Below are 14613 nucleotides of genomic sequence, written 5' to 3' on the forward strand. Positions count from 1 at the left end.
GATTTTTATGTGAAATATTTTCCTTATGAGAAAAAAATGACATGAATTTCATTTCTGTCCATGGTCGCCAAGAAATCACTGATTCAATGCCATTTCTGTCCCAATTCTCACCGAATCTGGGCCAACATTTTGTACAGGTATTATACTTAATTGATAATCATTTTTCCTATTATCTTATTAAAAAAACCCAGCTGTATTCAAAAATTAATAAGCAACACTTAAAAAAAAATCTTAATTGTTTGTGATTAAATCTAAGATTATAGTATTTTAAATTCTGAGTATTTTGATACCCATTGTGTTAAAGGAAAGACTAACTAATTTTTCAGCTTTTACTCAGTAATAAAAAGTCTCACAAAAGTTCTACGTTTTCACTTATATCTAACATAAAAGTGACTAATATGTAGCATTTACCTATAACAAACATAGATAGGTTTTTAGGTGATTAATAAGTGACTTATATATAACGAATTATAGTTCTCCTATAGGTAAAGTATTTTGCAAATAAGAAACATATAAGTCACTTAAAGTCATTTTCGTATAGGATGCTAAATATTTAAGCTCTAGATCTTTCAGTTATAACAAGAATTATTAATTATTATTATTGTTGTTTTTTGGTACATATATGCAAGACAAGTCAATGAACCACGGGGTGGGACCACTTTTGACCCCGGGGATTTTATTTGAACAAACCTGGCAGACGTCTAATGTTTCATGTTAAATATCTAAGCTCTATCATTTTTGGATTTTCAAGGCTTTTTTTTTTGCTTTTTTTTAATTTTAACTATATATGCATAAGGAAAATCAATGAACCCCCACCCCCTGGGGAAGGGTCAATTTTGACCCTAAGGCTTTTATTTTAGAAACATGGTAGACATCTACTAAAAGATTTTTCATGCCAAATATCTAAGCTCAAGCTCTTTCCGTTTTTTACACGAATATTTGTACGTTTTTTTTCGGATGCCATAGCAACCAGAAGTTAGCATGGAATGGAAATGTTAGCACAGTTTTGAAGGGCTTCCTGCAGGGAACATTCCTGTTCAACAACAGGACGGACAACGGACGCAGTGATCACAAAAGCTCATCGTTTACCACTTTCTGCTCAGTTGAGCTAAAAATCAAACAAATAGGGCTAAGATGGCCCTAGATCGCTCACCTAACCCATCGAACACATCCAAGCAATTACCTAGACAAGCATCCTGACCAAGTTTCATAACAGTGACAAAAAAATGACCCCACTGTATGTTAACAAATGATCTTTCATATTGAAAGCAGTGTGGATCTAGTTTTTGACCCCAGGTGACCCATATTAAAAGTTGACCTAGAAATCATTAAAACAAACTTTCAGACCAATTTCCAGGATATTTGGATCAAAACAGTAGGCACATTTTTTTTCTATTTTTAGCTTCTGTGACCTGGTTTTGTATCCGAGATGACCCCGGATGTTCGAACTCATCTGAGCAATTACCTAGCCAAGCATCCTGACCAAGTTTGATGATAATTGAGTCAAAATGTGACTCAGAAATTTGCTCATTTTTTAGCAGTGTGATCTACTTTTTGACATCAGGTGATTCATATTCAAATTTGACCTACAAATCTTCAAAACAAACATTCAGACCAATTTTCAGGATATTTTGATCAAAACAGTAGCCACTAGAGTGTTAACAAATTTTCTAATTTTAGCTCTTGTGACCTAGTTTTCATCCGAGATTACTCATATTCAAACTCATTTAAGCCATTTCATAGAAAAGCATCCTGACAAAGTTTGATGAAGATTGAGGTAAAAAAAATGTAACCGCTAGAGTGTTTAAGAACAAATATGGACGGACGATGGACATTTAACGATCCTAAAAGTTCAACCTAAGGTGAGCTAAAAAGAACAGACAAAAAAAAAGATTGCATTTGTGAAAAATGCTATGCTACCGCATTAATACAACACTAAATAGTAATGTACGAACAAAATTTGTGTTTATTTTTGTACAACTGAAGATTGCCATCATGCATAGATCCCTGACTTATCTAATTCTTATTTTCCTTATTTTCAGATAAGTGGATACAATAACAATTTCACCACAACATATTGGTTAACAAAAGAGCACATGTCAATGTTTGTGGTTAAATCTATTGTTATTCAAATAAAAGATCTATCTATGCAGCTGAGACTAGTAAATTTGGTGCTGAAAGTCATATTTCACATGGCCTAAATTTCATGACAGTACATCAAAGGACAACAACGTTAAGACACTTTGTCAAAATCTAGGTCAGCTGATATCAAAGTTCATTTTTACAACTAAAACTGTGCACATTGTCCAAATTTCATTGCTGTACATCAAAGGACAAGAAAGTAGGTCAGTGTTCCCTTGGGCAAGGCAAAGTTTGGACCCAAGGGTTTGATTCAAAACAATCTTGATACAGGTCCACCAACAACGATTTCATGTCAAATATCTAAACTGTAGCTTTCTCCAATTTAGAAAAATTTGTTTTAGTTTCTGTTTTACTATGTTACATAAGGAGAAGTCAAATGCCCCCGGGTTGGCCAATTTTGACACCAGGGAAAGATTTGAAACAACTTTTTGGTAGAGGACCTATAGAATGATATTTATTAAAGCAAACAGCAAAGCTCTATGCTCTTGTACCTTCAGACAAAAAAGCTTTTTTTATTTTGTTTTACTATATGTACAAAATGAAAATCCAAATGACCCCCAGGCGGCGCCAATTGTAACCCCAGGGCTATAATTTGAACAATCCTGATAGAGTTTCACTTCACAAAGTCTCCTGCCAAATATTTAACCTATAGCCTTTGTCAATTCAATTGGGCAATTTTAACACTAGGGGCATAATTAAAACAACTTTAGAAGAGGGCCCCTAGATGATATTATTTAATACCAAATATCAAAGCTCTAAGCCTTGTACCTTCAGACAAGAAGTTTTTTTAAAAAATTTTACTATATGTACATAGTGAAAATCAATGACACCCGGGGGTGGGGCCAATTTTTACCCCAGGGCTATAATTTGTAAAATCTTGCTAGAGGTTCACTACACAATGTTTCATGCAAAATATCTAACCTCTAGCCTTTGTCAATTTAGAGAAGATGATTTTTTTAAGTTTTTACTGTATACAAATAAGGAACACCTATAACTCCCGGGGCGGGGCTAATTTTGACACTAGAGGCAAAATTTGAACAACGTTGGTAGAGATGATATCATATAACAAATATTAAAGCTCTAAGCCTTGAACCTTCAGACAGTAATATTTTTTTTTATTTTTTACTATATGTACTTATTAAAAATCAATGACACCGGCGCGGGGCCAATTTTGACCCCAGGGCCATAATTTGAATAATCTTGGTAAAAGTTTACTACACGATGTTACATGCAAAATATCTAACCTCTAGCATTTGTCAATTGCTAGAAGAAATGTTTTAAAGTTTTTACTATATACATATAAGGAAAACCTTAAATGACATATTATCCCCGGGGCGGGGCTGATTTTGACACTATAGGCAAAATTTGTACAACTTTGGTAGAGTACCTGTAGATAATAAAACATACCAAATATCAAACCTCTAAGCCTTGAACCCGCAGACAAGAAGGTATTTTGACCCAAGAGCTATAATTTGAACAATCTTGGTAGTGGTCTACCAGACAATGCCTTATGCAAAATGTATAAGCTCTAGGCCTTTGGGTTTACAAGAAGATTATTTTAAATTTATTCTTATAATTCATTTTGGTTGCCATGGCAACCAGATTTCTGCATGGAATGAAATTTTTTGAACAACTTTGGAAGCCATTTACCCAAGGATCAATCCTACCAAGTTTGGTTGAAATTCAACAAGTGGTCTTTCACAAGAAGATTTTTTAAGTTCACTATATAATCTATAAAACACACGTACAAACACACACACACAAACACACGCACACATACACGCACACGCGCACACACAAACACACAGATGAATCGCTATATGCCACCGCATGGCAGATGCTGCGCATAAAAAGTTCGATCATAAAAATGAGTAGGTTATCACAGTGTATGTGTATGTTGCTCAACGAAAAAAAGTTTTCATGGGGATGTTTATCAACGAAAACATTTCATATTTTAGAAGCTTCGTCATGCAGTCTTCTCTTTGCAGTCTCATTCAAAAGCGTGATTTCAAGAAGTAATACGTCACAGTTCTTATGAACTTCCCTACATGATTCAGAAGGGCTTATAAAGTGCATTATAAGCTAAGAACATTTATAGTATTTGCCCGAGATGTTGCTTCGAAGGCAGACGAATTGATGTTTGATGAAATACGTGTAAAATTATTATTTTTTATGTCTCATATATTTGACATTCCTCAACCTGATACAAGAAAGCTAAAAATAAAAAAGGCAAGCATACCAGACTACAGAATGACATCACGAGGCGACCAGCCAAAAAGACAGTTTCACAATTTTTAGCAGATTCTTTCCCACATACGTTATGGACTTAATTATGAAAAGTGGCTCGAAAAATAATTTGTAAACACGTAAATGCTTCAATGTTGTATTATAGTATTAGTTAAACAAGTTGCTTATCTGATGTACCGGAGAATAAAGAACGGATAAGAATGATATATAGGCCAAGGCGCTAGTCAAACTTGTCAAAAATTATATTTTTCATTTTCCCGTTTATCACGTCGGCAACTTGTATAACTGATTATTAAAAGGACAAATTCTTCCTCCTCTTCTTAAAATAAAAAAGTATCCAGAGTATAAAATTACTTTTAATTAATTTATTAATTATTCTACCATTGAAGCTCAATGAAAGGCGCGCTTCAACAGAGAACAAATGCAACTAAATTATATAATAATCTTTTGCGCTGTATTTATTTATATATATTTAAAGTATTCACAGTAATCCTCAGAAATAAATTCATTTACATTTTCTAAAAACGGCAGAAGTTGTTTTGTAATGTTTTAAGAAAGGAACTGAAGCATGATACGAGCTTATCAGTTCAAACTTAAGTGCTTGAAGTGAAATAATATGTCATAAACATAGCAAAAATGTAAAAAAGTGGTATTACTAATGACTTATATGCCATAGAAGCAAAAAGCGACTGTTATTTGGCAAATAAGAGATGTTAAGGAAACTAAAACAAAACATCAAGAGTGAAATTATTTTGAAAAATATGAAATTTAGCATTCTTGGGGCTCAAAGGACCTTTAATAAATCAATGTTTTTTTTAATCAAGAAATATGCCTTAGAAATAAAAACTCAATAAGATAATAAATATGCATATTTACAAGTCTACAAAGCAAGGAGAGAAAAACATGTAATTTCAGTGACTTTCTTGTGCTCACGGTATATACGGCAGTATACAATTTGAGATATAGTTTTATATAGCAACAAAAATGTAACTATGTGCAAAAATGATTTTTCTATTTTTAGTTACTGTAACCTTGACCCTAGCGTGCAAAAACACCATCCCAAGTGCGTCGTTATGAAAACTTGCTTCACATCAAATTTCATAAAAATATCTTATTCCAAAATAGTCATTGACCGGAACTATATATTCTGTATAAAAAAACAAAGGGCCATAATTAGGTCAAAGATTATCCAATCACAAAACCCCAGCAATATGCATCAGGACACTAAATGACAAAGCTTCTGTGAAACTTTGAACAAAATCCTTTGAGAAATGTAGGAGTTGCACACAGACACAGAAGAAATTGTTCAATTTATATTCTATACAAGGTTAGCTTTTAAAAAAGCTAGTAGCGACTCGCTTCGTAATTTTTTTCCAGAGGTGTGTTTAAATGACAGTTCTGTTAGCTGAAGAGACTTCAGCGAACATCAAAATAAAAGTGACATATAAAGTTATGGAAGCCAGTTCTCTCAGTTTAACAAAGAGGAATATAAGTATATGATATATATGAAGATGCATGTAAACAGATAGAATGAAGTCCCTATGTCTATGCGCATTTACTATATGGCCTGTTGACCTTGACCAAAAAAATGTTAGATAGATAGAATTTATAAAGATGTCTCTTTATACGAAGTTAAGTTGTAATATGCTATTTAGTATTGGAATGAGTGACAGACACAAGTCCTATACAGGAATATATTACTGAAGAGCTCTCTTGGGTGTGGGCGAATTTAGATTCATGGGGCATGATTAACGTTTGATTTGTACAAGTTCTCAAGTCATGTAAATCCCGGTCAAAAAAGACCGGGAGAGACCAGAAGCGACTGCACCGGAGAATAGTATATCCCAGTAAATACATACACTAAATACCGGAAAGGATAAAATGACCGGAAAAAAAGAAAAAGAAAAAAATGCACAGAACAAGATGTACATTTATGTTAATTAACCAAACGAAAACTTACTAGAGAGAAAACAGATGAAATCGCGAAATCAAAAGTCAGTGTAAATATGATTTATTGAAAAGAATTCATGAAAACAAACATTTTAATCATCATTATATCTTTGCGCTCAAAGCAATACTTGCTGCTTTTTAAAAATGGCGTGAAAATTGAAGGTTTTTTGACGCTATGTAAGATTAAATTTGATTGGCTAAATAATTTTGGATTCCAGCCCTAACAGATAAATTTTGTAGAAAGCTGGAAGCCAAGCTTCGATTAAATTTTTGGATGGATTCGGAGTTTTAGGTTGTTTCTAAGTAAAATCCTATCGTAATACCGGCTCGCCGTGGCAAGCCGGCATAAGGAAAAAACCAAAGGGCTATAATTAGGTCAAATATTATCCAATCACAAAACGCCAACAATATGCGCAAGGGTATTTGATGACAAAGCTTCTGTGAAAATATGGTCAAAATCCTTTGAGAAATGTAGAAGGAGTTACCAAAGAAGAAATAATTCACTATATTTTCTATAAAAGGAAAAAAACAAAGGGCCATAATTAAGTCAAATATTATCTAATCACAAAACCCCGACAATATGCTCCAGGGCACTTGATGACAAAGCGTCTGTGAAAGTTTGGTCAAACTCTGTTGAGAAATGTAGGAGGAGTTGCACACAGAAGAAATTGTTTTCGCCCGCCCATCTGTACCTCAATCTAATAACCATTTTTTCCTTCGGAAAACCTGGTTAAAAATGAGCATCTGTAAAAAGTATATGTGAATTTCCGATGCACCAGATGTGACTATGAAAATAGGTCAATCGCAGGGTAAGTTTTCAACTTTTAAACTGTTATATAAAATCTGATGTTATGCAACACATCTGGTGCAGCGGAAATTCACATGTCCTTTTTACCGATGCTCATTTTTGTGAAGTTTTAATAAGATATAATTGACAGTTTAGAAGTTATACTCCGGACACGCATTAACAAGAACTGCCTGTAGGACATTATGCTGGACTATTCTTAATGCTTGAAAGTTAAAGAGCGTCAATTATTTACTGAGTTCAAAAAGAGCCAATATTTATCGAATCCATGTTACAGTTATTGACCTTGGAGAAATTCTAATCATGCTCTCAAATAAAGTATATAAAACTTTAACTTGTTCCAAAGCCAGATGTCTACACGTACGTTGGGGGCATGATGGTAAAAAGTATGCATTTTTTTCAACGCCAGATGACAATGGTATTTGAATTTTATTTGAGGTGGCACACATTAAAAATAAATGTTAAGACGAAAAATTGGCATTAGTTTGTCAAAATGCTTGATAGAGTTACCTCCTCCAAGCCACAGGTAGGGGTGAGCGCAAGTGTGAGCAATTTGCAACGGTTTAAAGCCATAAGTCAACAGACTCTTTCTGTCTACAGATTGGGGGCATGCTGGTGAACAAGAGTGCAACGTTTCAAAGCCATATATCAATAGACTTTGAAAATACCTGAAGTAGTGACATAAATTCTAAATAAAAAGGCGCATTATTCTGTTAAAATGCTTGGAGAGTTACCTCCTTCTGTCTACAGGATGTTAAACAAGTGTTAAAGTTTAAAACCCATATGTCAATAGTCATTAACACAATATTTGAGGTGGTAAGTAAACTTTACGCAGGAAATATTGAATGCACCTCAGAGAAGAAGTTCTACATTAGGTACCTTACTGGAATGTGTTTTTCTTTGTAAGTTTATATACAGTAAGCGACCCACGGGGCAAGATATAAGTAATTTTGTATATAAACAAGATGTAATTTTTGTGTACGAATGAAAGTGTATGAATTGTATACATTTCATAGAGTATTGCAAGGTGATGCTACATGCAAATTATCTAAACTATGGACATTGTATTTTCAGAGAAAAAGATTTTTAAGATATTTTTACAATACAACTTTATGAACAAAATGCCCCCCTATTAGGCGTACGGCAATGTTTAACCCATAAGGCTTGACTGAAAGGCATATTATCATGCAAATCTTTGTAAACTAAGTGACCCACAATGCAGTGTCATTTTTGAAACTAGGCAAAAATAAATGCGAAATATCTGTCATTGTAATTCCCCAAAGAAGACTCAAATTTCTTTTCTTATACACGTCTATAAAAACTTGAACTGTCACTGTCATGTCGTGAATACCCCTGCATACCGCTTTGTCAGAATCAACAGTGGTCTTTTCGGGCTCAAGGAAAACCTCCCCACCAAATCTGAGGATAGTCAGACAGTACATTGTCAAATTATGTTCTCTGCAAATTTTTAGTGGCAAAGATCAAAATGACCTTTACCTTTGACCTACGGACATTAAAACTGAAACTCCAATTCATGACTTGAATACCCCCCCCCCACATTCATACTTTGCCTGGGGGTGTTTTAAGATGAATAAATGAGAACATAATTATATGCTTAAAATGTGAAAATGGAAAATGTAGTTTTAGAATGAAAAGTTACTAACATACTAACAATATGATCCTTAAATGAAATTATAACAGGTAAATGAAAACTACAGTTTACAAATTGTGGAATGGTATAGTTACACCAAGCACAAAGTGATCACTATAATATGTAGGTGTCATATCAGTAATTATTCCTGCTGGATTAAAGTTTATATAAACATTGTCCATAACTCCTCCTTTCCTATGGGTTGGAGTGATAAAATATGGCTGGAAATGATAGTAATGCAATAGATTGGTGAAATCTTCACAAGTACTGTTGTTGTTGTTGTGCCACCACGGGAAGGCGTCACTTCATTTTATTGGTTCATATGACACGCCCGTTTAACTCACAACGAGTGAAAAATGTCCATCGGTAAAAATGTTGTGAGCAACTTCCGTTCCTCGTTGTGAGCACCCATCTTTGACGTGTGACACGATAAAAAAGGTGACTTTTTCATAATTTTTGAAGATTGAAGACATTTATGTAAAAATATCGGAATGCAGTTAGCTAGCGATGTGTTTTCCGAATATGCACATGTAAAGATATTGTCTGTTGGTGGACAATTTGATGGAAATACCGTGCGACGCAGTCACTCGGGGTAGCTGGAAAACTGGAGACAACTTCTCTTTGGACCTAATTTAACATTGAAAACGTCGATTCTGGTGACGTTTTATGCATTCTTACCTAAAACAGATGCCCACAAGTCATCAGCGTAAATTATTATCTGAAAGTCTTCATAGAAACCAAGATATACCCTTTTTGCTTTAATCCTCGTTGTGAGCACCATAACCTCGTTGTGAGCAAGACAAGCGCAGTGCGTGTTTGGTTTTAATATGTTATTCAGATGGTGAAAATATAATTTTCAATATACCACAGCAATTAAAACGTTTTTGCACAGCAGCATTTCTTTGCACTTGACGTTGTGCAAAGGGAGGCATATTAGTTTTGAACTGTTCGTCTGTCAGTCCGAGCAAATATATGATATTTATGAGCTTCATTCCGTAGTTAAATAAAGAACAAAAACTCATAAAATTCAAATTAAGAACTATTTTTTGAGCTAATTTTGCTAATGGACGTTGGTTCAGGTGGTGTTTATGAGCTGATTTGCCACATAAATATCAAAAGTTGGTACGTCCGTCAATCTGTCCGAAAACTTTTACATTGGCCTTAACTTCCTTATTAGAAAACGGATTTGATTCATATTTGAACACAACATCCCTTAGCACCTTCCTACGGACCTGTATTTTTTTACCTTGACCCCTGAATGGCCTTTACCTTGAAGGTCAAATTGTCCAAAAACATTTAAGATTGGCCATACTGTCCTGGCATAATGTTTAGGCACAACACATCTTTGGACAAGGCCTTTCAACTATCCTATTTATTTGAACTTGACCCTGAATGACTTCACCTTGAAGGTCAAATTGTCCAAATACTTAAAAATTGGTCAAAACTTCCTTATTAGTAAACGGATTCTACTCATATTTTGAAACAACACCCTTTAGGCAAGATCTTCAAAATGATCTGTATTTTTTTTTTATCTTGTACCGTGAATGACCTTCTAGAACATCCCAAAAACTTTAAGATTGGTCATCACTTCTTTATAAGTAAGTTGATTTAATTCATATTTGGACACAATGCCCCCTTTGGAAAGACCTTCCAACTGACCTATATGTATTTCACCTTGACATTGAATTACCTTCACATTGAAGATCTAATTGTCAAAAACAAAATAATCTATCTGGTCCATAAATCAAAGGACAAAGCACCACTTCAGGGGCATTGTCAACTTACCGTGATAGTTCTTGGTTTTACATAACTTGATCAGTCTTCAGCTCAGGATAAACACATGTATGTGTGTATCACACAAGACTGTGAAATTGTTGAAATATTCATAAACTCCCGTGATGTTCACTCGAGCCAAACTAGAGTATACGAAATAAAAATACCTGATTTACCTACACTGATTAGTTCTTTTGTTAATCTGATGACTTGTGAATATGAAGAATAATTTTCAAAAAAACTTTATAAAGAAAAAGAAGAACTATTGCAAAGAAAAACTTTTGTACAAAAACGTTTTGATTGCTTTTGGTAGATTGAAAATTGTATTCTTGCCATTTGAATTACATATTAAAACCAGACAAGCACTGCGCTTGTTTTGCTCACAACGAGGTTATGGTGGCTCACAACGAGCATTAAAGCAAAATGGAGTATATCTTCGTTTCTACGAAGACTTTCAGATAATAATTTACGCTGATGACTTGTGGGCATCTGTTTTAAGTAAGAATGCACAAAACGTTCACCAGAATCCTGACGTTTTCTATAATGTTATAATTAGGCTCCCAAAAGAGAAGTTGTCTCCCCATTTTTCCCAGGTATAAACCCCTATGTGACTGCGTCGCACGGTATTTCCATCAAATTGTCCACCAACCAGACAATATCTTTTACATGTGCATACTCGAAAACACAGTAGCTAGCTTAACTGCATTCCGATATTTTTACATAAATGTCTTGTAATTCTTCAAAAATTATGAAAAAGTCACCCTTGTTTATCGTGTCAAACGTCAAAGATGGGGTTGCTCACAACGAGGAAACGGAAGTTGCTCACAGAACATTTTAACCGCTGGACAATTTATTTCACGTGTCGTGTGAGTTAAACGGGCGGATATGATAAGCTAATGTGTTCACCAAAGATATTATCAATAAAAATTAATAAAAGGATTAAACGGCCAATGTAAAAAAAAAACAGTTAAACCCCCCCTTTTCCATTACTCATTTAGAAATTTAAAAATAATAAGCCTTTTTTGAACAAAAATTATTGCAAATTATTTTATGGCAAGCCAAAAAAAGGGTTTATATGAATCATTAGATGTAACGGCAAAATAAAAATGCTATTAATTCTAGCCTTATTTTCTAGAGGACATTTTTACCTGGGAAAAACGTGTCCCAAGGGGAAATACTAAAAATCTATTCTAGGTAGAAACGGGGACAGTTGTAATTTTCTTTGGGGCTCGTTTAAAATTAAAGCCCTGGACCATGCCCTTTTCCTACTGACCTAAAATGAAAATGGTCATTTACTGGGCACAACCAAAATCTATTCCCAAAAATTTAAAAACAGTGAGCTAAAAAGGTTAGTAATTATTTAGTGCGACAAAACAAAACCCAAACAAAAGAAAGTGGTTCCCGTTGTCCTCCTTAAAACTTTGTTTTTGGGGGGGGAATTGGTCAGACCCAAAAATGCAGGGGATTTGGGATGCCAGCTATGCCAATATGAAGAAAGTGGGACGAAACATTCTTGGCTTCTAAAAGAAAGTCAAGCTTTTTAGACTCACGGCCCCTGTGAACTTGAACTCTGACGAAAAAATCAATATACTGTGGACAGGCATTCTTAAGCATTTAAGCAGACAGTCCCTGTGACATTGACCTTTGACACAATCACCTTCAAATAAATAGGGGTCACCTAAAAGTCATAACCAACCTATTTACCAAATATAAAGATTTTTTAACCAAAGCCATTGAGCGGACAAGCTTTTTGAACTTAACACCCCTATGATCTGGACCTTTGACCCAGTGACCTCAAAATTGATAGGGGTCACCAAATGGTCATGAACAACCGTTACAAACTGATTCTAGTATTACAACTTTGATGTGCGAGGGGGTATAACTAAGTGAATCCCGGGAAGGTGCCAATTTTTTCTTAAGGAGCATAGTTTATCACTATTGTACATGTAGAGGACAAGGTATGTTACATGCCAAATATCTTAGCTCTTGACACTATAGTATTTGGAGAGGTCTTTTAAGATATCTTACCATACAATTCTTTATAAAATAGGTGACCCAAGAAGAAAGACCAATTTTGACCCAAAGCAGCTTGATGAATATGACTTTTGTAGAGATTCACTTGCAATGCCACTTTAGCTCTTGGCATTGCAGTTTCATAAAAGAAGGAAAAAAAACATTTATCAATAAACACATACCCATTGGGCGGGGCCATTTTTGACCCAGGTGAATGATTAAATTATTTTTGTGAAAGTCAACATGGTAATTCTACATGCTCTAACATATTGGCACCGTAGTTTTTTTTAAAGAGGACTTTAAAAGCAGCAAGCCTCCAAATTAATCCTACTTTCCATGAAAATTTTGAAGTAAAATATTGTAAAGTTAACAAAGAAAGTACTTTATACATTGCAAACTGCACTTACAAGCCATATTAATTACCAAAAAGAGGTCAAAATATGCAAAAGAGTCTTACCTGTTTAAGTTACTCAGTAAAAATATGGTCATAAATATTGCTCAATAATTCATTTTTCGGACAAAACATATAAATTACCTTTTACCTCTCTTACAATTTTAGTACATTTCCAAGGGGAGGAATTGTTACACGAAGGATGGAGTTCTTATGATAACTTGTAAAGGAGTTCTTGTGATAACTGTCACGGAGTTTGTCGGAAAACATCTGTATATACTACAAAAACACTCGTCAAAAATGGTTATTTTATTTATTTATTTTCTTTCAAAAATAAGTTTTAGGTGCTAAATTAAACTTTAATGATTAAGCTTGTCTTGCATCTTGTATTATGTGTCGAAAACTAATTCATAGGCCATTTTTCAGCAGCAGAAATTCAGCAGTATTATGGCTTAAACCGCGAAACAAAAATGTCTCAAAACGTACACGTTCTCAGTTTCACATGTTTTAAGCAACCACCTTTCTTAAACAGACTAGAACTCCGCGAGTCGGATGTGTCGCCTTGTAAACAATATAGTTTAGGAGAAATGGCCAGGACAAAAATGAAATATGAAAATTAACAAAGGGCAATGACTCAAAAAATAAGAAATGCAGAGCAGCAGTTTCTGTGCACTACACTTTTTATCAATAAGATCTATCATCCTATGAAGTTTCAAGTCTATAGCTTTTATAATTTATGAGAAATATGGCTTTTATAATTTATTAGAATGTTTGTTTTTTTCATTTTACGCCTTTTCCCAACGGTATTTCAGTCATATAGGCGGGTTGTTCCCTAACCATCGTTCTTGGAGAGTTACACCAGGACTAGACAACCTTCCTCCGTGCTAAACTACCAAAGCATCTACTGGGGATCGAATTCACGCAAGAGAGGAAACTGGATTATAAGTCATTGACTCTTACCCCTCGACCACAGAGGCTGTTAAATTTATGAGAAATGGCCTGGACAAAAATAAAGTATAAAAATTAACAAAGGGCAGAAATGGTCTGGACAAAAATAAAGTATAAAAATTAACAAAGGGCAATAATTCAAAAAAAAATAAGAAATACAGGGTACCAGTTCTTGAGCACTGCACTTCTTCCTAATGAGTTCTATCATCCTAGTATGAAGTTTCATGTCCATGGCTTTTATACTTTAGGAGAAATGGCCTTGACAAAAATAAAGTATGAAGATTAACAAAGGGCAATAACTCAAAAAATAAGAAATGCAGAGTACCGGTTCTTGTGCACTGCACTTCTTCTTAATGAGATCTATCATCCTAGTCCATAGCTTTTATACTTTAGGAGAAATGGCCCGGACAAAAATAAAGTATGAACATTAACAAAGGGCAATGACTAAAAAAATAAGAAGTGCAGAGCACCGGTTTTTGTGTATTGCGCTTCTTCTAAATGAGAACTATCATCCTATGAAGTTTCAAGTCCATAAATGTTTTACATTAGGAGAAATGGCCAGGACAAAAATAAAGTATGAAAATTAATAAAAGGCAATAACTCAAAAATTAAGAAGTACAGAGTACCAGTTCTTATGCACTGCACTTTGGGTCATTATAAGAAGCATGCATACCAAGTTTGAAGTCAATCCGA

Source organism: Ruditapes philippinarum, unplaced genomic scaffold (genome assembly GCF_026571515.1).
Source record: "Ruditapes philippinarum isolate M1 unplaced genomic scaffold, ASM2657151v2 ctg3678_1_1_1_1, whole genome shotgun sequence".
Classification (NCBI taxonomy): domain Eukaryota; kingdom Metazoa; phylum Mollusca; class Bivalvia; order Venerida; family Veneridae; genus Ruditapes; species Ruditapes philippinarum.